Source organism: Leuciscus leuciscus (genome assembly GCF_965113295.1).
Source record: "Leuciscus leuciscus genome assembly, chromosome: 10".
In the NCBI taxonomy this organism is placed as follows: Eukaryota; Metazoa; Chordata; class Actinopteri; order Cypriniformes; family Leuciscidae; genus Leuciscus; species Leuciscus leuciscus.
Genome location: NC_138734.1, coordinates 33,723,159 through 33,747,289, shown reverse-complemented (window position 1 = coordinate 33,747,289; position 24,131 = coordinate 33,723,159). Strand labels below are relative to the sequence as shown.

Here is a 24,131-nt window from a genome sequence, read left to right as displayed (position 1 = left end):
GACCGGGTTATATCCCCAAGGTCCCCACTAATGTGGTCAGACCTGTTGTTCTGCAGGCCTTCTGTCCTCCTCCCTTTCAAAATGCTGACCAGGAGGCTAATAATTTGCTTTGCCCTGTGCGGGCGTTAGACGCATATGTCCACAGAGCTGCCCTGTGGCGTAAAAGTGATCAATTATTTGTGTGCTTTGGGTCCCCTAACAAAGGGGGCCCGGTGTCTAAGCAAAGGATGAGCAAGTGGGTGGTCGAGGCTATCTCACTTGCTTATGAGGCGGCTGGGCAGCCTTCTCCTTTGGCTGTCCGGTCGCACTCGACGAGGAGTATGGCGGCCTCTAAGGCCCTTATTTCAGGAGTTTCATTACAGGACGTCTGTGATGCGGCAGGCTGGTCCTCACCGCACACTTTCGTCAGGTTTTACTCTCTGGATCTAGACTCTGCTCCAGGGTCTCATGTTTTGTCTTCCTAGTGCTGCTCTACGGATTTCACACAGGACAGACATTTGTAGCTATGGAGGCGTTGGTATAGACGTTCCCATAGCGTCATTTCTCGACGCAACGGGAGTTCCCTTGAAAGGGAACGCCTCGGTTACGACTGTAACCTCGGTTCCCTGAAGAGGGAACGAGCGTTGCGTCGCCCTGCCATATCTCCTTCATGCCTGTCAGCTCGACTTCAGACTTTTACGAAGCTTTCGTTTTCTGTTTTGGGCCGGCTTTTATAGTTTCCTGGTACGTGACGTCACCCGCCTCTGACGTTCCGCCACACCATTGGACTGATTTTACATGTGCTTCAAGACGTCATCACGCAAAGCGTTCCCATAGCGTCATTTCTCGACGCAACGCTCGTTCCCTCTTCAGGGAACCGAGGTTACAGTCGTAACCGAGGCGTTTTGCACATTGTTTAAAAAAAATTGTCAGTTTCTACAATAATATTAATCAGTACAACAGTGTCTTGAGCATGGATCATGTGACACTAAAGATGCTGAAAATTCAGCTTTGCCATTTTAAAATATATTTAAATATTAAAGTTCATTTAAATTGTAATAATATTTCACAATATTAGTATTTTTTACTGTATTTTTGATCAAATAAATGCAGCCTTGATGAAACAGACTTACCAACCCCAACCGCTTGAATGGAAGTTTTCAATAGTTCCAGTCTTCAGTGTTTCTGTCGGTACGTGTACTTCAATCCAAAAACGAGATGTGTGATGCAGATAAACGTCAGATACTTAAAAGAAAAGAAAAGAATTACAAAACACACTATACAGTAACATTGATGACACTGAACCATGAACAGAAAGAACTGAGAGCTTAAATATACAGACAGAATGATCAACGGAACAAAAAACAGGAGCGTACCTCAATTAGAAACCATGGTAAGCAACTAATATATGAACAAGAACTGGGAAAATGATTCAAACTAAACTAAACTGAACATGACAATGAAACTATTAACAAAACAAGATATGAATGTGACAGTTACACTATATGGCATATAAACAGCGCTAGCTTTTTTTCATTATAGTATAAATTTCTCTGTTTTCTGTAAAGCAAGTTGGTCTTAAGGAACATTTCTAAAGCAGTTTTGCACGAGTCTGGTTGTTTGTTTTGACAGCAGCATGGTTATCAAAAGCCAAAGGGTTTGTCCTTTGCCTTCCATTCTCTCTGTAATTTGTAGGCATTGCACAAATAGGCCAATTATCTTCATACCCATGATTTCAGCACAACCTTTGACCCCAACCTTCCCAACACCCATTCCCCGCTGTGGGTGACACGCACAAGGGTACGAGGTGACAAGGGAGCAGTTCGACCTGCTAGCACTGCGGTTACAGTCATTAAAAATGTTGTCTTCATCAACATAGACTCATTTGGAGTGCATGGGGTTATTGAAGGATAAGAAATGCACAAGCAGATGATGGATGTGCTTTTCCAAATTAAATTTCAGACTTTCAAAAGTTTGAGTCCTTGGTTTACATAATTGGAAAGCAAATTGCAAATTCAGTAGAAAGGCAATGGAAAAGACAATATCCTGGCAATGGTTACAGATCATTAAATACTTAGATTAAAATCGCAAAACTGAACAAAACACACCTGTGTAAAAACAAAGAGGCCGTGATCAAAACATCCCTATAATAATAGCACATTGTTCTCAAGTAGATAAAGAAAATGTTCCAAAAATAAAACATGCAACAAACTTCTTTTCTTTTTAAAACCCCATTGGGATTAATATGAATTGGGTTTAAAGACTCATGGGACAAAGATACTTTGAACATGGTCTCGTGGGAGAATACATGCCATTTTTACTTCCCTGACTGTTCGTAAGCAAGTAGAGGTTCAAACATATTCTTTCCATAGCTTTCTGGGCGAATATAAACCAAATCAAGACAACATCAAATAAACAAACAGCAAAGTTTTGCTGAAAAACTCGTGGAAAGGGAACGGGGTATTGGAAAGTGGCTTTGAAGCTGATAAAAGATTGTCATATAAAGAATGTTTATTTTTATCAACTGATAATTTGTTGACTCAAATTATTTCCAACAAAGCATACTTGCATTCTTAAAATGACCAAAGTTGCCCTACATTCAGATTATTGAATTTGAACTTTCACTGTTATAGTACATTCTTTAGGTGTAGTATTTACTCTGGTGTTGTTAAATAAGCAACAATTTAGCAACAAGGTACAACTTGTATGTTTCCTAAAGTGCTTAGACTAACAGTTCTCTGGCATTGTTTTTTATTTTTATTATAAAATCTGACAGCTTCTCTACACCTGTGGCCTTATGGGGGAATGGGGATCAATGGGGGAATGGGAATCAAACCTCAACATATGCAAACAATTTTGAGTTTTTAGTCTCTTCATATTATGTCTATGATTTCAGAGCATGACAATGTTTATTATCCAGAAGATTATCAATCACTGAGAACGTACTATAATACATTATCACAATGAGGTCATTATGCAAATATATTGTCAATGTGCTGCAATATTTTAAAATGAGCTATCAGTTGACAAAACCCCAATCTGAAGCTTATTCTTGCCAAAAACTGCACACTTTGACAAGGAACGCATGTATGTTAGCCTACTATCATCTAAAAACAGCAAGAATTAGGTGCTTTGCATTTAAACAAGACTGAGAAAAATTCACGCAATCATAACCAGCAGGGTTGACTACTGCAACGGACTCCTTAGCGGCTTTCCCAAAAAGACAATTAGACGTCTGCAGTTCACAACATGCTCTGGTGACATTTTGCTCTGATCTCTGAAATCAACCACAAGTAGTGCAGTTCATCAACAGACATGTGACTGAGGACATTCATGTTCCATACAGGGCACACAAAATCCAAAACTTTAAAAAAAATGTTTTCAGACAAACATTTCAACACTTTCCAAAACATTAATCCGTTTTGGTTGCGCACTTGAAAATACTGCTTCATTTCACTATAATTAATAATAAAGGTCTACAGTTTTACTATAAAATCTTAAATTATTATGATACAAATTTGTGATGGTAATTCATAAATGTTTGTCAGGAAATTGTGTGCATTCACTGAGAGAAAAAAACTTTCTGTACTTCTCTACACTGGAGAAAAACTTGTGGATTTGCATATGTTTCCTTAAAATTTATTTAGAGAGAAGTATTATTTTTCTTATTTTTACCCAAAATAGAGTGTTGTTAGCAGCATTATTGTGTACACACATGTAGTATAATGTCTGTTTCATTTATAGGCTACTCGTAGCCAGAGGGCGCCCTCGCGCAGAAAGTCCACAAGTGAGATGCAAAGAATTCATAAAACGTATGACTTTCAGGAAATCCGCAACATATAAGAATAAAGTATATTGAATGCAATGCTAACATAGCCTTTATCACTGTATAGAATACTATAAATATACAATTTATGCCTCATTCTGTGAAATAAAGCCACGTCACAAAATGAAGTTATTATTTTAAACACTCGACTGATGTTGGAGTGAAAACGTCATTAAATGTTCTCTTTTGTTTCTCATGTAAGTTTGGAAAGATGTTGCGTGTTGCTTTTTCAAATGCACCACGATCTAAGAGACTCAAACTCAGTGCTTGTAGAGATGAAGCAGCATTTATTGCGAACTGATCACAGTTCTGCGCTTCACCATGAATCACCCAGCGCATTTCTACTTATTTCATTAAAACGTTAGCCTGGAAATCCAGACCTAAATCTAAAAGATTAATGGTCTGGCGTCGACTAATGAAAATCGGCAAGCTCGAAGGGCGGCACCAAGCATACATTTGAAAATCTCATTGCACGCAATTGGATAACACTACGACCAATCGCAACAAGTTATTGCTTAGCTACCAGCGGAGCTAACTGGTAGATTAGACTCTTACCGTATCCGGTCGGTAAAAAAGCAAAAACGCCCTTCTTGCAAAGGAAGAATTCGAGCGCATCTTCTGTTCCTCTTTTAGATAAAAAGTCTAAATCTTTCATTGTAGCGGCCAAAGCCGTTTCAAACAAATGGTGTTCATCCATAGCCATCTTGCAATGTTTACTAATGACTTTGACGCGCTGTCGTCATCTCGCTTCTGGCCCGCCTTTGATCAGATAACCCGATGTGATTGGTGCAGCTCAGATAGAGGGGCATATTTAATGAGCACCATTACTCGACACCAGAGTAACTGAGCAAATTCAACTTGTGCTCTCGCGAGAACTCTGGATTACCAGGGTATTAAAACATTGGAATTGCGCAATTTCTGTTAATCGTGCAGCCCTAGATTAACCTCACACGCTACTAATGTAGGCTAAATGTATTCATCGCACAGACCAATTTTTTTCGTACCAGCTAGCGAAATTGACACACACACACACACACACACACACACACACACACACACACACACACACACGCGCAGACTCACACACACACACACACACACACACACACACACACACACACACACACACACACACACACACACACATATATATTTCCTTAGTTTTCCTGTATTTATTCTTTTAAATGATTAAAACAAAAATCTTTTAACTTACATGTCTATTTGTTTTTAAATTCTACTCCTTATGTGTAAATCATTTTGAATTAACGCTGTAAATGTGCTCGCCTTTGCCTCACCTTTGAGTATGTAAGTATGCTGTCACTGGGTGAAACGACCTAACAGCCTGTTGTTTTCAGTATTTCGCTCACTTTATAGTAGGCTCATCACATTGAGTGACTGCTCAGGCTGCCTCGGGTCGCACCACGATCGAGCATCTCGGCGGCTGGGCTCACATCCTCAGTCGGCATGAGAGGAAGGACACGGCGGCTGCGGAGAACCCACTGCGCCGCGACAATTACAATTCGCACCAGATATCTACCGACGTAGTCAACAGCACCGTTTTTTTTTTTTTTTGACGTCAGACTATCTAGTGAGCTGCCTACCTAGACAGATTTTTTTGGGGCATCATACCGCTTTCGTGCGCGCTCCGGGCAGCATTCATTCACAGTCGCTGTCCACACACACATGTACAGTAGGCTATGTGTGAACGTGCCGAGAAGTTGAAGATGCCACTCTGAATCATCTGTGCACTTGGATCGACGGTAAGAATACGTATTTATTATGGGAGAATTCAAATACTGTTACCAACTTGATTTTGTTAAGGATAATATACGGACTCGCACCTACATGTAACCTCTTCCTATCAAAACAATTTACCACATTCTCCGTCGTTTTCACGAGTCTATTGTTGTGTTTCATGCCCAAAGCCTCAAAGTTGTCAGACGTCTTTTCCTCAGCACGCTGTTGACTTCTGGGATATTTTAAGAGAAATAAAAGGTGACTCAACTGGCATAAAGTAAGGACAGATATAACCTACATGTGTCATATTGCCCCTAAGGCATTGGAAGCTTGGTATGGCTAATATGTGAGATTTATTTAGAGAATGGGAACTTAATGGGACGTCGTGGCTCTGTATACCGTTTATTTGTATCTAATTGCACGTTTTAAATGCTGGAAAGTGTATTTTCTCTTTGTGGAAACTGAAGGTAGTGTCAGAGAAGTGCTTGCTATGTTTTAGAAGATTTCAGACAAACATCTGGCTGGGAATGATGTGAATGTGGTTTAACAGGGGCTTAACTTCCATGTTAGTTTAAGATTTTACTGAATATGATCAGAAGTTAAAATTACTGTAGTTTGGGTAGTTCGTTTGTCACACTGCAGGACCATTTAAAATAAACTATAGTGAAAGCAAAATATTGATGTTGAATAAAAATAAATTCATGGATATGTTTTACGTGAGCTAGGCTATCCAATAACAGTCTTAAACTTATAATAAACCCGGCTTTCACGGTAGCCTATCTGTAGGTAATGCCCTAACCTCAGATCAGTGTCTGTAATACTTTGAGCCTTTTGGACCAGTAGTTCCTCCCCTAGTGGGGTAAATATTTCATTGCAACAGATACAATCATACCGTGAAGGCTTACTAAATTTGATCAATTTCAAGATATCTCATGTGTCAGGTATTCTTTTTTAAAAGTACAGTCAATACTTTAAAATTCAATTATGCTACAAGATGTAAGGTAAGCATTTTGCATTTTGACCTTTATATCTAATCATAAAAGCTGAAATGATTATTAAGATATTATGATTTGTTTGTAAACATCAGCAGTGTGATAAATGATATCATTAAAGGAAAGGATGGGATTCGCAAGACATGTCTTCTGTGGACTCTCAATTCTGTCCTCAGTACTTTTGACCTGTGGGCAGTATTACCAATTCAGACATAAAGAAACACTCCATGCACTTTAGATTGGGAACCAGTGCCCATGTTTAATGCATATCTACCCTAGACTGTTGAATGTGGAGAAGTGGCTCAGAGAGAACATTTCTAATGAGAATAGTAGATGCAGTAAAGCCCTTTTGTGAGAGGAAAAGTCTCAGAGAGACTGAGATTAAATAAAAGAAGGGTTTATATAGGGAGTAAATCCCTCCCTGTATTTTATTTTAGACAGAAATATAGCTCACTTTTGTCAAAAAGGTCTATCAAAGCTTCAAAGCCTTTATTAATAGTATACAGTGATGTTGTGTACCAAATTTTATCTTTGTTTTTTTGTTTTTTTTTGATGATTTTGGCTGTGTAACTATAAGTTTTAATGTCCAATATGTGGCATGGAAGTGTGTGGCTGGAACTTGTAGGTTATTAATGCCACTGTTACATCCAAAGCCTTTTGAGGAAAAATACTCCATGTATATTTCAGATGCACTTCTGTGTTAAACTCGGGGCCTGTGCTGTACTTTTTGGATTTAAACCTTTAATCATAGCGAATCAGAACATTGAGCTACACACCGGTGCTCTAGCTCTTATATATGACGGATTTTCTTTTGCTAAGAGGGAAAGTTGTTTTCAGGAAAGTCTAAAAAACATACGTATATGATTACCTTATAGCAAAGTTCAACATTAATTGTACCGTTGGGACTCCTGAGGGAGTTTAATAAACTACTTTTCACGCAGTAAGTGGGACCCGCACCAGCACTTGGCATTAGTGTTTCTCGAAAGGCTTAAGCTGCAGCATCCCGCTTATCAACTCATGAGTGTCTTTTCATGAGTGAGTGAGCCAAGTCAGATATAAGGAGCGTGGGTCGGCATTATTCAACAGACAATTACACGCATTAAGAAAGCTAGAATCCCAACATCCAGCCATGATCCTGCTGAGGTAAATGGTAATTAGCTGTCCTATTTTAATCCACTTTAGATGTGCTCTGACATGAGGATGCCAGGCTTTGACTGTGGCAGAGGATTAAGGTGCCCGTGAATAAGTGTAGCAGGTGGAAAAGGTGTGTCAACGTTATCTCACCCTGCTCTCGCGAGTATCCACATTTTTAATCGCTGTTCTAGCGCTGACCTCTGATTGGCCGCTTCAGTGTTAAGAACGCTCACCTGGAGCAGCTGTTGTCCTGCGACTAAAGGTGCGGTCACACTGGGCTTCGAGCATGCAAATTTGGACCTGAATATCGCCAACATGAGATGTCACACTATAGGGCTTCTGTTTGAAATAAAAAATATATCACAAATAATTATATAATTATTAATGCTACTACTACTAATTATTATTCATAATTATAATTAATTATAATTATCAGCAACAGACTATTATGTCATGCTCTAGGGCTTCTGTTTGAAATAAATAATACATCAAATACTACTACTACTACTAATAATAATTATTATTATTCTAATATTATTATCCATTTATGACTACCACTGCTAACAATAATTCATATTATAAATTATTGGTAATTAAAAATGGAAAAATATAGCATCTGCTCCACTTTCCTGCAATAATTATCAGCAGGATATGAGGTCATGCTGTAGGACTTAAATAAATAATAAATCACAAAATATTATATAACTATCTCTCATAATTGTTATTATTATTATTATTATTAATTCTATCAGATTTGAGATTAATAATAAATTAATAATAATAGTAATCAAAATAAAAATACTAGTAATATTTTTATTATTAGTTTAATATTATTATTATTTATATGACTACTACTACTCCTACTACTAACAGTAATTCATTATTAACAATGGGAAAATACTGAATCTGCTCTACTTTGTCGCAACATTGCAAGCCATGAAGCTTTTTTTAAAAGTTATTTTTAGCCTTTTATTTCTTTATTAGATAGTATAGTGTATATGAGACAGGAAGCAATAGGGAGGAGAGAAAGGAGAACACGACAGGCAAAGGAACTCAAGCCGGGACTCAAACTCGGGTCAGCGCTGCCCACAAGGCTATTGCTCATCAAGTTATGAAGAATATATATAAACAAAAATCTTTGCATTGAGCCAGGAGGTCAGCTTGTGATGTTTGCATCCTGTCATGTAAAATCTTTTTTTTATTTTTATATAAAAATTCACATATCAGAATTCACCAAACACAGACGAGACTTACTTCCTCGCATGAGCTTTCGATTCCGTTCTCCAGCATTTGTGTGTAAATGAAAGTGAATGGAGCAAAAAGTCCAGTTTAACCGCAACTTTACTTTTACAGATCACAAATGCTGGTTATTACTCAACGAGGCCTTAATTAAACCTTGAACTGTTTTTCTGTTTAAGAGTGTGATTTAACAAGGTTAAAGGTGTTGCTTGGGTGCAACATGTTCAGTTGAACTGAAAGACTACTGATGTGATGCATGTGCAGGCGCTAATTGTGTCTGTCTTCCACTCTGTGAAAGGTGAAATTACTCTCAGGACAGGTGAATTTAATTTTCCTCGCATGGGGAGGACGAAGTAGGGTTTCGGCTCGGTGGTTTTGATGAATGCAGGCTGAGAGAGGGTGAGGAAGAGGCAGAGTCACTGTATAGTCATAAGAGGAGGAAAGTGGGAGGAATCTGGGCCATCTGTTAGACTTAGCAAGTGATATTTTGTGGGCAATGATGACGTTGCTGAACCACACAAACAGGCTTTGTTGTGAAACTTGAAGCCAAAGCCTGATTTGTTAGTGACAGAGGTGCTTTGACTTCACAATCTGTCTCTGCTTTTTAAGACAAAATCAGATTTAATCCAAGTAACCTGCTTTCTCTGTTTGATTTGCAAGCATAGTGATGATATTGCAATTCTGGCTAATAGGATTAATTATTTTTTTGTTTTAGCTGATAACTGACAGTTACAGCTTAGCCTTGTTGTGGTTGCACCATTAAACTTAGTTGAATTCCAATTGGTGATTAATCGTATTTGATCGTAGTTATTCTGTCTAATCACAATTATTTGAGATAATCCCAATTTAAAATGTAAGTTCTTAAAGAAATGGCATCAATTAGAGAGAAAATCATAATCGGCCAGGGAGTAAAGAATAAATAATATATATAAAAAAAATAAAAAAAAAACACTGTTAAAAACTATCATAGGTCTTTCTTCATAAGAAATTAAGAATGATGTGTTTAGTCAGACTGTGTTATATATTATATATTATATTATATTATATTATATTATATTATATTATATTATATTATATTATATTATATTATATTATATTATATTATAAATGTTATTAATTTTCATAGTATTGTTTATCATATGGGCCTATTTTATTATTATTATATTATAGGCCTATATAATTCCAAGTAAAAAAAAAATGTATTATAAGTGACATGAACAAAACAGAATTAAACCATGAATCACAATGATTTGTATGACAATTAATCGTTAGCACAAAATTCTTGGTCATGACAGTCCTACATACAGTATTTTATAATGTTATTTACTCTGGTTAACATTTAATGAGATAAAACTATGAATGAAGAACTGACTTCTGTGATGATGATACCAATCTAAACAGTGCACCTTTTTCATCTAAATTAAAAGTAAAAAATATGTCTGTTTTTCCAGTTTGTTTAATATTTATTTATTTATTGCCCCTGATTAATTTTAGATACAGCTCCTGAATATTTATTATTTACATATTTAACTGCATCAATATTTAAACAGACTTTGCAACAGTATTTTTGTTTGCGGATTTGAAGGCTGCTTATTGGATAACTAAATGTAAACATCATCTGCGACTATGTTACTATTCTTAGAGCTTATGACCTACAAACTAGGTCTTGCTGTAGGAACAAATGTTGCTGGCAAATTAGGTATAAGGTTAACTGCAAATTAGCTTGCTGCAACTGAGCCACTAATGTGAACTTTGTCGCAATTTAAGCAAGACTTTGACTAGCTGGTTCAACTCTTCCCTGGTTAGTTATGCTGTCCTTGAAAACAGGTAACTCTGGTTAGAGAGTTAACACCAGTGGATTTTAATGACAAGTTGGGTATTATACAAAATAATATTTGTAGCCTACTGTTGAGATAAGCACAGCAAATAAGTTTAAAGCATGTTAGCTGAAAGGCAACAGAGAGGATAGGTTAAATCATCCACAAATATCTGATTTCAGGCGATGAATTATGCAGCACTGTAGTTATGTTGTCTTAACCAGTGCAGTTCTTGAATTGGTTTGGTGTAGCCTGAAAAAAAGCTGTGCTTTGTGATGTTTTACAATGTTATTGTTTCTTGAGCATGGGTAATAATTAAGACCTTGATTATTTTGTTAATCATGATTATCTTGTTTTCAGAGTTGAATGCCAACACGAGGGGCAATTATTAAGTGATGATAATGTTTATTTTATTAGTGTAAGGGAATTAATCGTTTTGCACATTAAGGGATCTTGATTAGATCAAATTAGATCTGAGTTAGATTAGAAGTCAGATACTATTGGCTGTCCTAAAGTTAGACAATGGAGAATTGAGGTGGGTGGTAGAATTTTAACCTGATTTCACTGACACAAATCACGGTAATAAATTATAATATTTTATGGAAGGCTCAGTGCTACAGAATTGTGTTTTATTAAAAGTACACTATGTGACTTCTGCAGGTAATACCTGTAAATAAAACTGCATGCTTCTTGCGAAAGAACATTGTAGCCGGAGCTACTTCTCTCTGTTTTATTTTATTATGTTATTATATTATGTACGAGTCATGCAGGTACACGGGCTACTCCGCCCCGGTCTAAAATAGTCTGAATATAAACACTTATTATAGGCGTACCGTAGTGTTACAAAAACACTGTTTGGAAGATAGATTCATGATGTACTCGCTAATTTAGTCAATTTTGAACAAAAAAGTCACATGGTGTACCTTTAAACAATGGAACCAGTTTATTTTAGCACTTTATTTTACAGTCCTGTTCCCCATATACTTAACTGTAATAACTAGGTACTAACTCTGAACTAACCCCTAAACCTAACCTTAACCCATGTAGTTACCTTATATAACCCAGTACTTTAAGTACACTTTAAAGGAACACTCCACCGTTTTTTGAAATAGGGCTTATTCACCTTCTTTCCTACATTTAGATAGGTGGGCAAATGCATTTTTGTCTCAGTGCATGCATTGTTTTAGTTTGACAGGGTCGGCGCTAGCTTAGCTTAGCATAATGAATGGAATCCTTTGTTGCCAGCTAGCATGTCCTGAGTAAAAGTGATATAAAAAAAATAAAAAACCCACCTAATTACTTCTTGTGGCCTGCGTATTCACAACAAGTACAAATAGCGATGCAGATTAACACTAGATGATTTCCTATGCAGATATTGACTTGGGACTATATTAGGGGGAAGCACAGGTGAAGCACTGCTACTTGGGCGCAGAGATATCACGCCCAAGTAGCAGTGCTTCGCCTGTGCTTCCCCCTAATATAGTCCTTAATATATAAGTCAATATCTGCCTAGGAAATCGCCTAGTGTTAATCTGCATCACTATTTGTACTTGTTGTGAATACGCAGGCCACAAGAAGTAATTAGGTGGGTTTTTAAAATTTTTTTTAACCCTAACCCACTTTTACTCAGGACATGCTAGCTGGCAACAAAGGATTCCATTCATTGTGCTAAGCTAAGCTAGCGCCGACCCTGTCAAACTAAAACAATGCATGCACTGAGACAAAAATGCATTTGCCCACCTATCTAAATGTAGGAAAGAAAGTGAATAAGCCCTATTTCAAAAAACGGTGGAGTGTTCCTTTTAAGTACACATACGTAAAATAATGTAAAATAAAGGGCAACTGAGTTTATTTTTCAGTGGCTCTTTCATATGTGGTTTATAGTAAGTGCTTTAGAAGGAAAAAGACAGCCAGATGTTTTGGTCAAACGCTGTAGTGTCCTGCTTTAGGTGACTCATTGTATCTGACTCATCATGACTTATTTTCTGCTGCTCATGTGAGTGACAAGACATGACGTCCCTCTGTTATTGGCTCATTCGCTATAAGCATCATATCAAATCAACAGTCACTGGTTGGCTGGGTTTATACCTATATGCATGCAATTATTTGGTAGCATGGATATACTGTTGGCAATTTTTTTATTTAATAACTAGCGTATGGGTCAGGGGATAAATATGCAATTTTGGCAACACTTTACAATATGGTTACATTTGTTAACATTAGTTAACTAAATTGATTAACTAACAATGAGCAATGCATCTATAGCATTTATTATTCTTAGCTAATATACATTTCTTGATTTACCAATACATTTTTAAAATCAAAAGTTGTATTTGGCATTAGTTAATGCACTGTGTGAACTAACATGAACAAACAATAAACCATCGTTACATTACTAACATTAACTCAATTGTTTAATGACAAAAGCATTGTTTATATGGTCACATAATATGGCACAAAAGTGTCAATGAACTTGTAACTCTTAAAAATGTAAGTCTTAAAGATTTCTTCCGAGGTTCGGTATTATAGACCTCTTGTTTTCATCTCAAACATGTACAAAACGTACAATAATCCTCTCATTTTGTGTTAATCAGTATGTACAGTATGTTTATGTAGTTCCAGTTTCTAAATGATTTTGCTTTCATTACTGCCTGCATCATGTGAAAATCTTTTTATTTGAATGATCAGGAAAAATGCATTCTGACTACAAAAGGTAGCCCATTACAGAGCACATTAATTCCATGCATTACTCTCTCCAGCCTTCAGGGGTTTGGGGTATTGGCACTTGCATGAAAGGAAAAGGTGAGCATGCCCAGAGAGCTCTCTCATTTCCAACCCTCCTGCATCCCAGCATGTGTGCCTGTAGGTAACAGTCAGCAGAAGAGACACAACATATCCCCAAGATGTGCTTGCTTTTTCACTAAAAACTCCTCATCTTGTCAGTACTAAATCAGTAGCCAAATTATTTAAGCTAATGTAATGAAAAACGCTAGTATATCATTTGTCGCACAGAGACATTTCATTACTATTTTATTGCTACTTCATTACCTTCACAAAAACAAGTTAATGCATGTGGATCTGGAGCAGAGAGATGTTCCGAGCGATGGGGACAGTGGAGATTGTAATGTCTGGTAATAGGCAGCCTGTCAGCTTGGAGCCGTCTTCTCAACTGAAAGGAAGCACGCGGAAGTTCTCCATGAAATATGCATCAATCGAAGTGAAAGAAAGAACAAGGGCAAAACTGTGTCTTTGTTGTGGGGGGTGGGATATTGGAAACGGTTATTTAATGAAGAGCCAACTCTCTTGCAACAGCTGTTTAGATTCCAGCACCGTAGACAAGGCTTCGGAAATAAACGCATCATCATGGACAGATGAGAGGCAGGATATAAGTTACCTGAAATGGCGGAGATCCATGTGTCTCCATCAAGACAGATTTTTCTTTTTTTTTCTTTTTTTTTTCTAAAAGAATTTACATTTACAGAAAATAGAGCGTATACACACTACCATTCAAAAGTATGGGGTCAGTAAGATTTTAATAAATTTTTTTAAAGAAATGAATATACTTTTATTCAGGAGTGATGTGGTCAATTGATCAAAAGTGACAGTAAATACATTTAAAATGTTACAAAAGATTTCAGTTTCAAGTAAATGCAGTTCTTTTGAACTCCCTTTTCATCAAAAAATCCTGAAAAAAATTATCAAAAATATTAAGCAGTACAACATTGATACACAGAAGACTGCAGTAATATTGGATCTCTCTCTTTTCACTGATTATTTTTCACTTATTTTAGCATTTTATTTTACAGTCGAGTTCCCCATGTACTTATTATAGTAATTGCAATAACTATGTAATAACTAGTTACCAACCGTAACCCATGTAGTTACCTTATATTTTAGTTTATAATTTTAAATTAATATATATTGTATATCAACTAAATTTTAAGATACTACTATAAACTAAATGTTACTATTTGAACCATTTCTTTTGGATTTAGGACAGTGACAATATGAAAAGACTGTTCTTTAATTTTGGAAAAAACATGTTGTTTTTTATCATCACTTAATATGTTTCTCACTCAGTATTAATGGCTCTTTTATACATTGAATTATGAAGCTGCTTTCTTAATATCAACCGCAAAGCAACTTTTACTGTATCTGTTCCACCAAAAGAGATTTATTGATTAATTGATCGTTGTTTGCATGCCCAACTATCCTCTTCTTTTTATTTAGTTATGATTTGCATGGAAACAAAACATTCAGTGGATAAGTTACTTTGCACAAGTAAAACGGCTATCTACTTGATGTGGTTTAATGGTTCAAAGCTGTAATATTTCTTGTTCAAATTGGCCCTTCATCTCAAAAAGATTGCTGACCCCTATTCTAGACACTCATTTGTCAGTGCTTAAATGAATCCTGTGAATTATTGATACCAATTAGGCACATAGTGTTCAGAGTCTCATCGGGGTTAATTCTAAAATCCGCAGGGGCCAGATGAGCACTGTTTCTTTAAGACCACATGAAGTGCTATAGGAGGAAAGCCAATGAAGAGCAGGGCTTACACACATGTCAGAGAGACAGAAAGAGTGCATATTAGAGAGAAAGACGGGGGAGAGAGACCGAGAGAAGAGTGTCTGCTCGCTTCAGCAGGCCATTGCCATTATGATGAATGTTTGCTGCACATTTTTGTGAGCCAATTATCTGCTCCTGTGTGAGTCATGGAGATCATTTAGGCAGGTGGGGAGCTCCACACACACACACACACACACACACACACACACACACACACACACACACACACACACACACACACACACACACACACACACACACACACACACACACACACACACACACACACACACACACACACACACACACATGCACACTCACTCATACAGGAGAGAATATAGACTATAAGCATTCATGTTCCTGTATTCTGACCATTTCATATATTACCCCCACTCGTTTACTCCATCACTCTGTTTGATACACAAACCACAGTTCTTGGAAACACTTCTCTCTCTCTCTTGTTCTCTGTGATGGAATAAATGTTATGGGTTTCCTGTGTGTTCACAGTTCAGGCTGTGATGCTGTTAAGCTCTGAATGGGAAATCTTCCCCTCTCACTTTCACCCCTTTCACAGCCTCTCTTCTGCGTTCTTTTTCTGTTCTATTTTGCTTAAAGGAACAGTTCAACCAAAAATGTTTCAATTGTTATAAAATTGTTTAAATTTACTCTCCCTGATGTCATTTCAGATATTTCCCCCCCTGTTGGACACAAAAGGAGAAATTTGAAGAATCAACATGTAGTTCTTTTCCATATTACAACATTGTGACCATGACTGTCAAGCTCCAATAAAGGTACCACAAAACGTAGTCTATATGACTTCTGCACTATATTCTGAATCTTTAGAAGATTTCATGTACATTTTAACTATACGTTTAGATGTATGCGGTGTAACAGCCAGTTGTTGCCAAGTGTGAGCTTTACTCACTGTTAGGTAGCCTACTCTTTAGCTTTAGGTTAGCTGTTTTTAGGCGTGTTGTGGTCCGATGTTGGATCAGGGTGTAGCTGATGGCTGTTATCGGAAATCTGAAGAGATTGATGACACCCGGGGCAAAGCGCTGTCTGCGGGGCAGGCCACCACCATAAATCAGTGAGAAGTGGGTTACGCCAGGTCAGCTTTTCTCCACCTGCCACAATTTTCCACACATCTCTATTTTCCACATAATCCGTGAACATACTGTATGCAGTGAACGCTTAAGAGTGGGGCTGTGCGATAAAACTAAAACACACACTCTCAGAAAAAAAGGTACAAAGCTGTCACAGGGCAGTACCCTAAGGTACAAAAGCTGAAAGTTACTAATATGTGCTCTTAAGGTACTATTATGTACCATTTATGGGTATGGGTAAACTATTCATTAAATATGCCATTTGAACTAATTCATGAAAATATATTTGGTTTAAGCCAAACCAAAAATACAATAAAATGATCTCAATATTAGAAATGTTTAATATCACTTGTAAAACTATCATTGCGAAAATATTGTGAGTATTTAAAATATTGCCACCCTTATCATTTTTGGAATTTTCACTTTTGAAATGGGTTTTATACTTCATTCTTTTGGCCATAGGTATTTAAGACTGAAATATTCTTGAACATCTCTATACATTAACTATAAGTTGCCGTTCTTCCAAGTATAAAGACATACATTTTGCAGAAGGGAGTGGAAGGGAGTCTTGTTTTCGCTTAATTGGACAGCTGGCAGAATGTCTTTGTCTATGTGAGGAATAGTGTTGATCCCTGGGGTTTGTGAGGTCTAGTGCAGCCTATAGTTTGCTTTCTCTAGTGCTGCTAGTTAAGCAATACTGGACTTCACATTCATTATATATTAAGGCACAGGAAGCCTCTTTTGGTCTGTTTTGCTGACATGTTCTTAAGTAGTTGTCCTTATGGTTGTCCTGGGAATCTTAAATTTGTTACAAAATCTCATCCCTTAAAATATGCAGTAGGCCACGGATGTTCTGTGCTAATGTGGATTATAATTACAGTAACTTATTTGTTATTGAACTTTATAGATTCTTTGTTCTAACTGTATCGTCAGCTTTCAGGGAAATGACAGCTATAATTTCATGCACCATTGACCATCCATCACGCCTTTCTATACGCTCCTGTGCAAATGGCTTTTCTGAGTTGAGTGCTAACTAATGTGTATTTCTCAGGCTGTATACATCTGATGTTAAATGCAGCTGTTGTGTGGGTGGGTGCGGGGTATAGAGGTCTAAGACATCTCATAGACAGGTTGATATTTGTCTTTCTGTATAACGGAAAACAGCACAGTGAGTGAAAAGAGCAATGACCTTTCAGAGTGAAATGCTAATTTATCTGCGGTATAAAAAGCTTGTACGGTTGCTGAATGCTGAACATGTAAATGTTAGTGGTTCCCACTGACTGAGGCTGTTTACATGTGGATTAGGTACAGTTCAGTGGCCACTAAGCGCATATTTGCTTCAGCCTCTGGTGTTATTTTTCATTTATTGGTGGGTACAGAATATAAATTACACATAAACTCCTTGGGTCAGGATATATACTTTCTGGAAATCTTTTTATCCACCAATTTTCCATATAACCTTTATATGCACTATGGTGGTCTGTTTTTGCTTGCATCTTGCTTTATATCCGTTTCACGCTGTAATTGTGTTTCCATCCATCCATCCATCCATCCATCCATCCATCTGTCTGTAATGACAAATGTTACTTTTCTAGATATAAAATAGTTATACATTAATAGTTACTAATAGTTATTAAAATTCATAGAATTTATATGCTATGAGTTATGAAAATTCATAGAATTTTAATTCTACTTCCTCACATTCAAATTTGAATTGCTATTCTGCATCATGTTTGTTACCTTAATTAAAATTTAGGAATTGAACTGTAATTTAAAAGGCTTTCACAACCCTGGACGTTGAGTAGATGATGACAGTATTTTCATTTTTGTGAACTGTATCTTTGCAACCATATTTTGGCTTCTATTTACTTTAATGAAACAATGTGTGATAAAAATGTATATTTGCTGCATGAATAAATTCTAGATCGTCATGGTGTGCTGATTAAAATCAAAACGGAACATTAATATATTGAAACTCATCATTGCATGAATTTAATCATTGTATCATCAGCCATTCTATAGCTTTATTTTAATGTGTGAATAAGGCTCAGTTTCTCTGAAACTTGTATTTGTCAGGTGGTTATTTTGGGGCAAGTACATATTAGCAGTGTAACTCCCTGCTGGATAACCTCAGTGAATTGGTTCACCCTGACACAAGTTATCACAGTGGTATTGTATGTGTATGCGTGTGTAAATGCTTCGTAAGTGTATATTGAATTGCACTTGTGAGTGAAAAGTGGTAGGAAATGAAAAATGGTGTGTTTTAAGCTTTTACATTCACAGAACTTGCAGATCAATAGACCTGGATTTTTTTATCAGGTTGTACAATGCATTTGCTGATGTGTAATATATCAGCTGAAACAACCAGCCAATTTCATTCTCAGCAAACACAGTCTTTATGAGAGGAATGTTACACCGGTGAGGTATTGATCCCTCTTTCTTAGCCATTTGCAAAAACTTTTTATCTATAGATCTGTTTGGTGGCTGGTAAAAGTTCAAGATTCGCACCTAGTGTCCACTCTGGGAATTTAGAGCTGTGAAAAATCTTTGCTTAAAAGATTTTTACAACATGATTTTTCCCTTCAGATATTTTTATTGTGTATTCTTAAAGGGATAGTTCACCCAAAAATGAAAATTCTGTCATATTATTTACTCACCCTCATGTCGTTCCAAACCTGTATGAGTTTTTTTTTCCGTGGAACACAAAAGCAGATATTTTGAAGAATGTTGGGAACCAAAGAGTTTCAGTTCCCATTGACTTCCATTATATGGACAAAAAATTCAATGAAAGTCGATGGAAACCGAAACGGTTTGGTTCCCAACATTCTTCAAAATATCTGCTTTTGTGTTCCATGGAAAAAAGTCATAACAGTTTTGGAACAACATGAGGGTGAGGAAATGATGACAATTTAAATTTTGGGGTGGACTATTCCTTTAATTTGACCTTTTGGAGTGTTTTTGTGAGGCTGCAGTGTCACAAACCACACAATTCCACTAAACTTTGGCTACAAACTTGTCTAGAGAAAGTGTAGCTCTGTTCCATCTACTTTCTGGTGCACAAGGCTACAGAATTAATGGGCGGGGAATGGGAGGGCCTAGGTGGACCAGAGAGATTAGCTGTAAAATTGACACTGACAAATCTCATACATTATAGCTTCATGGGAGGCAGCCATCGCCACAGGAAGTGTTGGAGGAATAGAGGAAAAAAGCGAATCACAATATAAAAGGCCTAAAGTGTCCCATCCAGTTTTGAGGTGGAATTTACCGAGCCTCACCACTCCAAATATAATGTACCACAATCTCATAAGGTCACTTTTTCTCTTTACTTTCAACTCACTTTCAACTTACTGATTCACATTCTTGGCATATAATGTTACAGGTAACATGCATACACATATTTATGTAAACAAGGCAGAATAATTCATATGAGTCACGGCTGCTTAATAAAATGGGCAGAAGTGTTTTGTTTCCCCTTGAATTTGGCTTCTGTTTTCCCCCTGTTTGTGCTTATTATTTTAAACCAGCCTGTTAGGGATTTCAAATCTTCTTATTGCGTTCTCTAAATTGGTCTTTGGTGTTTGATGTTTACAGAGGGTGATTTAAAACCCAAATTAATTAATTATTGAAATTAATGGAGAAAATAGGGTAGATTACTAAACTGCAAAGCAATAGCCTTATGTGATTGCACTCATTTCAGCATTCAGGATTTTGTTTAAACTTGATTGCTTTCAAGCCCATGAAATTTGGGATTGGTGATATTGCTAAGAAAATACATTTCAATATTTTTATTAATATTCAGTATACAATACAATAAATGTAATATATATATATATATATATATATATATATGCACAAACTTTTAATCTTAATGATTAAAAGCTCTTTCCCCCCCCCCCGGTCATACCCAGATGTAATGATATTTTTAATGTACATAGCGTCATATACAGTTTGTTTAATTATATATGTTTTGAATAATTTTATTTCACAGACAATTTGAAATGATTCACAAAAATGAATCACTTTTTTTTTGCTACTGAAGTTTAGACGAGAGACCTTATTAAACACTTTCACACTTGTGATGCAAAGAAGGGTGATGAAACCTTGTCTTCTGACATGCTCTTTAGAATACTGGTTGAGGTAAACAAGGTATTGACCATGTTTTTTTATCGCAAGAAAATCATTGCGACTATATCATGAATATTCTATATATCACCCAGCCTAGTAGTCAGCCCTATATTGACCTGCATAGTATTTTGCTGCCTTATGCTGGTGTTCTAGTTAGAATCTTTCCATAATGAATGGAGATATATTGCATTTCTTTCATTTCTGAAGTCCTAGCTACAGGGTATTACCTCGCAGGCTTAAAAAAAATGCTTATAATCATCCGCTTATTGATCCGAACCCTGTTGCTGAAGCTTTGATAGATACAGCACATAGACTATATGAAACTTAATTGATGCGGCACATAATTATTGCCATTTCATGAGCAGGAGATGGATTAGATATAGAAGGATCTTTGAATTTACCCAATGAAATAAACTCGGTTAATGGTTGCCGCTCTCATCTCCGTGTGTGTTTTTCATGCCTAGGGCTCCTTATGCTCAGCTGATGAGAAAAAGATGTATGATTGTCCCATCTGATGAGAATTTTACATAATTGCAGTTCAAATGTGTTCCTGCCCAGCCCCCATATTCATCTACATTGCTAATTTGATTGAAAGCTTGTGTTTTCTTATGATGCACCCAATTACGGAGTGTGGGTTCACCATTACTCGTGTGCTTGTGTATCTTCCTGTTTTGTGTGGTCTAGTAAATGATGGTACATTCCTGTTCTGAAGTCTTTGTGAAAATGATCGATAATTCTCTTTTCCATGGACCATTAATAGGATAAAGCTCTTGGTGGTTCATCAACAACATGTGCTGTTGAATATTCTTGACAAATGTAATGCTCTTAAAATATAACTCATTATCACTCTTGGCATCTCCAGAGTTTCTCAGTGCCATTTGACACCCTTCAGAGGTTCGTGAAGTAAGATCTTTGCCATGTTAACTATTTAGTGTCACATTGCACTTTGGTAGAGATGGGAATTTATTCAGAAGTACATTTAGCCTTTTTAACAGGGGAATTTATGCTGTTTTTGGTATACTGTATTCCTTCGAATAATTGTAAGTTCTTTAAAATGTCAAATGTAAAATTAACATGGTTTATATTTTCTCAAAAAGAAAAACATCATTGCCACAAATTTGTTTGGAGTGGTTGCCAGTTCTGTGCAGTCTGTAGGGAGTTGTTTACTGGCCCAAATCCAAATATCATATCTTATGTAATAATTTTTTATTCCATTTTTGACTTTTGAATTTATGTCCGTAGAGTTATACACCTAAGCTCCACTATAATTCATATCTTCATTTTACCCTCACATCAGATTCAACTACATCTACAGGTATTATATTTCTGTGTATGACATCTGAAATCTGAGGAGCTTATTAACAAGACACACCTGGACAGAACTAACAATCAATTAGAAACCACTCTAAAAAAATGCTGGTGTGGTTAGAACCCAAATTTTGGTCAAATATAGACAAACCCAGCTGTTGGGTTACATTTTTTAATTAAAATTTTAACCCAACAGTTGGTTACATATTTGACCCAAATTTGGGTTAAAACAACCCTGCATTTTTTTTAGAGTGTAGTGACAAACAGTGAGAGAACGGAGGACAACTGAACCAATTAACAGACTGACAAGACACTAGAACAGAAATGCAAACATGAATCAAACACTGAACACGTGACAAACAGACTCAAATGGTGACAAAAACAATGAATGACTGCAAATGGTGTAAGTATTTCCTATAAAACTCCTCTATCTGAAGAAGCGGACAGAGTGAAGCTGTCATTAAGTATTGATGACACAGATGATGTAAAATAAAAGATATATTGAAGTAATTGTTAATGGGATTAGGGTCAACAAATCACTGGAATTCCCACATGCTTTTGCCACTGCGGTGTGTGTGTGTGTGTGTGTGTGTGTGTGTGTGGTCCTAACCCTAGGGCCAATGTTGTGGGGACCAAATCTCCCCACAAAGATAGTAATACCAGTCATTTTTAACATTGTGGGGGCGTTGTTTTGGTCCCCATGAGGAAAACAGTTTATAAATCATACAGAATGATGCTTTTTGAAAATGTAAAAATGCAGAAAAATTTGTTTGATGGGTAGGTTTAAGGGTAGGGTTAAGGTTACGGCATAGGTACACCTTAGTTTAAAAAAATGAACTATTTATGGAAAGTCCCCATAAAACATGAAAAACCAGTGTGTGTGTTGTGTGTGTGTGTGTGAGAGAGAGAGAGAGAGAGAGAGAGAGAGAGAGAGAGAGAGAGAGAGAGAGAGAGAGAGACACTCTGTGAGAGGCCGGTGTGAATGTGAAGCCTGTCTGTATGAGGCTGAATGAGTTCTGATATGAGGAGACCGCAGCCTGGAATCTTGCTAATAGTCTGGCACTGGATGAAATAACCACCGAGAGAGCGAGTTAATTTGGAAGTTTCCTTTGCTGTAACATCAAATGTAAAAACTATACTGTTTATTACTTCCTCTTTTACAGTAAAAGTCCAGAAATCTGTAGCCATAAGTGAAATGCTTAAATTGATCAGTTTTCTAATTCAATACAATTTTTTATAATATAATAAGCATAGTAATTTGAGTGAACAGTTGAACTGAAAATGTCATGGATTTCAGAATGACAGGAGCACTTAAGCTGAGCTCAAGTTAAACCTAATGATCCATGTTATCCATCATTTTTTGAGAATGTTACAAAGAGCATCTTTTGCCTCAGTGGAATAAGGAAATTGCATTCGCACTCCTTTTGTACATGGTCATTGTGACAAATTTACCCATTTGATTAGGTTTTTTTTTTCCACATTTCTTTTAAACTTTCATCTTTTGCAGGTTTAAATAGGATTTTAATCCCAGCATTTCAATATGGTCTCCACTGCATGTGTGCGTGTAGGCCTAGAAGTTTTTTTTTTTTTTGAAAGAGAGCAATTCATACTTTTATTCAGCAAGGGCACATTAAATAGTTCAAAAGTGACATTAAAGACAGGAGAATTTCAGCTTTGTCATAACAGGAATAAATTACATTTAAAAAATAGTAAAATAGACAGTTATTTTAATTTGTACAAATATTACACATTTATTTTTTTTAATGTATTTGCATTCAAGTAAATGCAGCCTTGGTGCGCACAAGAGACTTATTTCAAAAACATTTTAAAAAATCAGTGTGTGGTCAAAAGATTCAATTTTTTTTTGGTGCACTGTATTTTTAAATCTATTGTGCTTTTAGTCATTACAAGAACGTCCTCTACATGCCTGTCTGTTTGTCTCCAGCCTGTTATAATTTGCACTTCTCAGATTGACATGCAGAGTATTAGGAGCTTTTAAATAAATGACTTTTAGAGAAAAATTAGGTGGGATTAATGTTGGGAAAAGTAGCGAGTCCCTAGAGGAATGGCTGTTAAATGATGGCCTCTTTTTAGACAAACGGCAGCTCAGTCATCCAGGACAGTGGGCCCTCAGGGGAATAAAGAAATGTGATGCATATTATAGTCGCATGGGAATGCAGCGTCCACACTGGCACTGCCTGGTTTAACACTTCGCCCAGCACTAGAGACCTCTGCTGATGGATATACCCTCAGCCCGGAGAATACGCACACGCTCTGAAGCACCAGGAGGGCTTCCATGGCT

The 24,131-nt window shown here is 36.7% G+C and overlaps 1 protein-coding gene across 2 annotated transcripts in view; it reads left to right on the top strand.

Moving 5' to 3' along the window:
• Positions 1-5,231: 5,231 nt before the first annotated feature.
• mgat4c (mgat4 family member C) overlaps positions 5,232-24,131 on the top strand; it is a 105,981-nt gene continuing 87,081 nt past the window's right edge. The window contains exons 1-2 of one of the 2 annotated variants that reach the window (XM_082181964.1): positions 5,232-5,565; positions 15,980-16,084. The gene's annotated coding sequence lies outside the window, so the exon portion shown is untranslated. The remainder of the gene's footprint in view (positions 5,566-15,979; positions 16,085-24,131) is intronic. The other variant, XM_082181965.1, reaches the window with a different exon arrangement.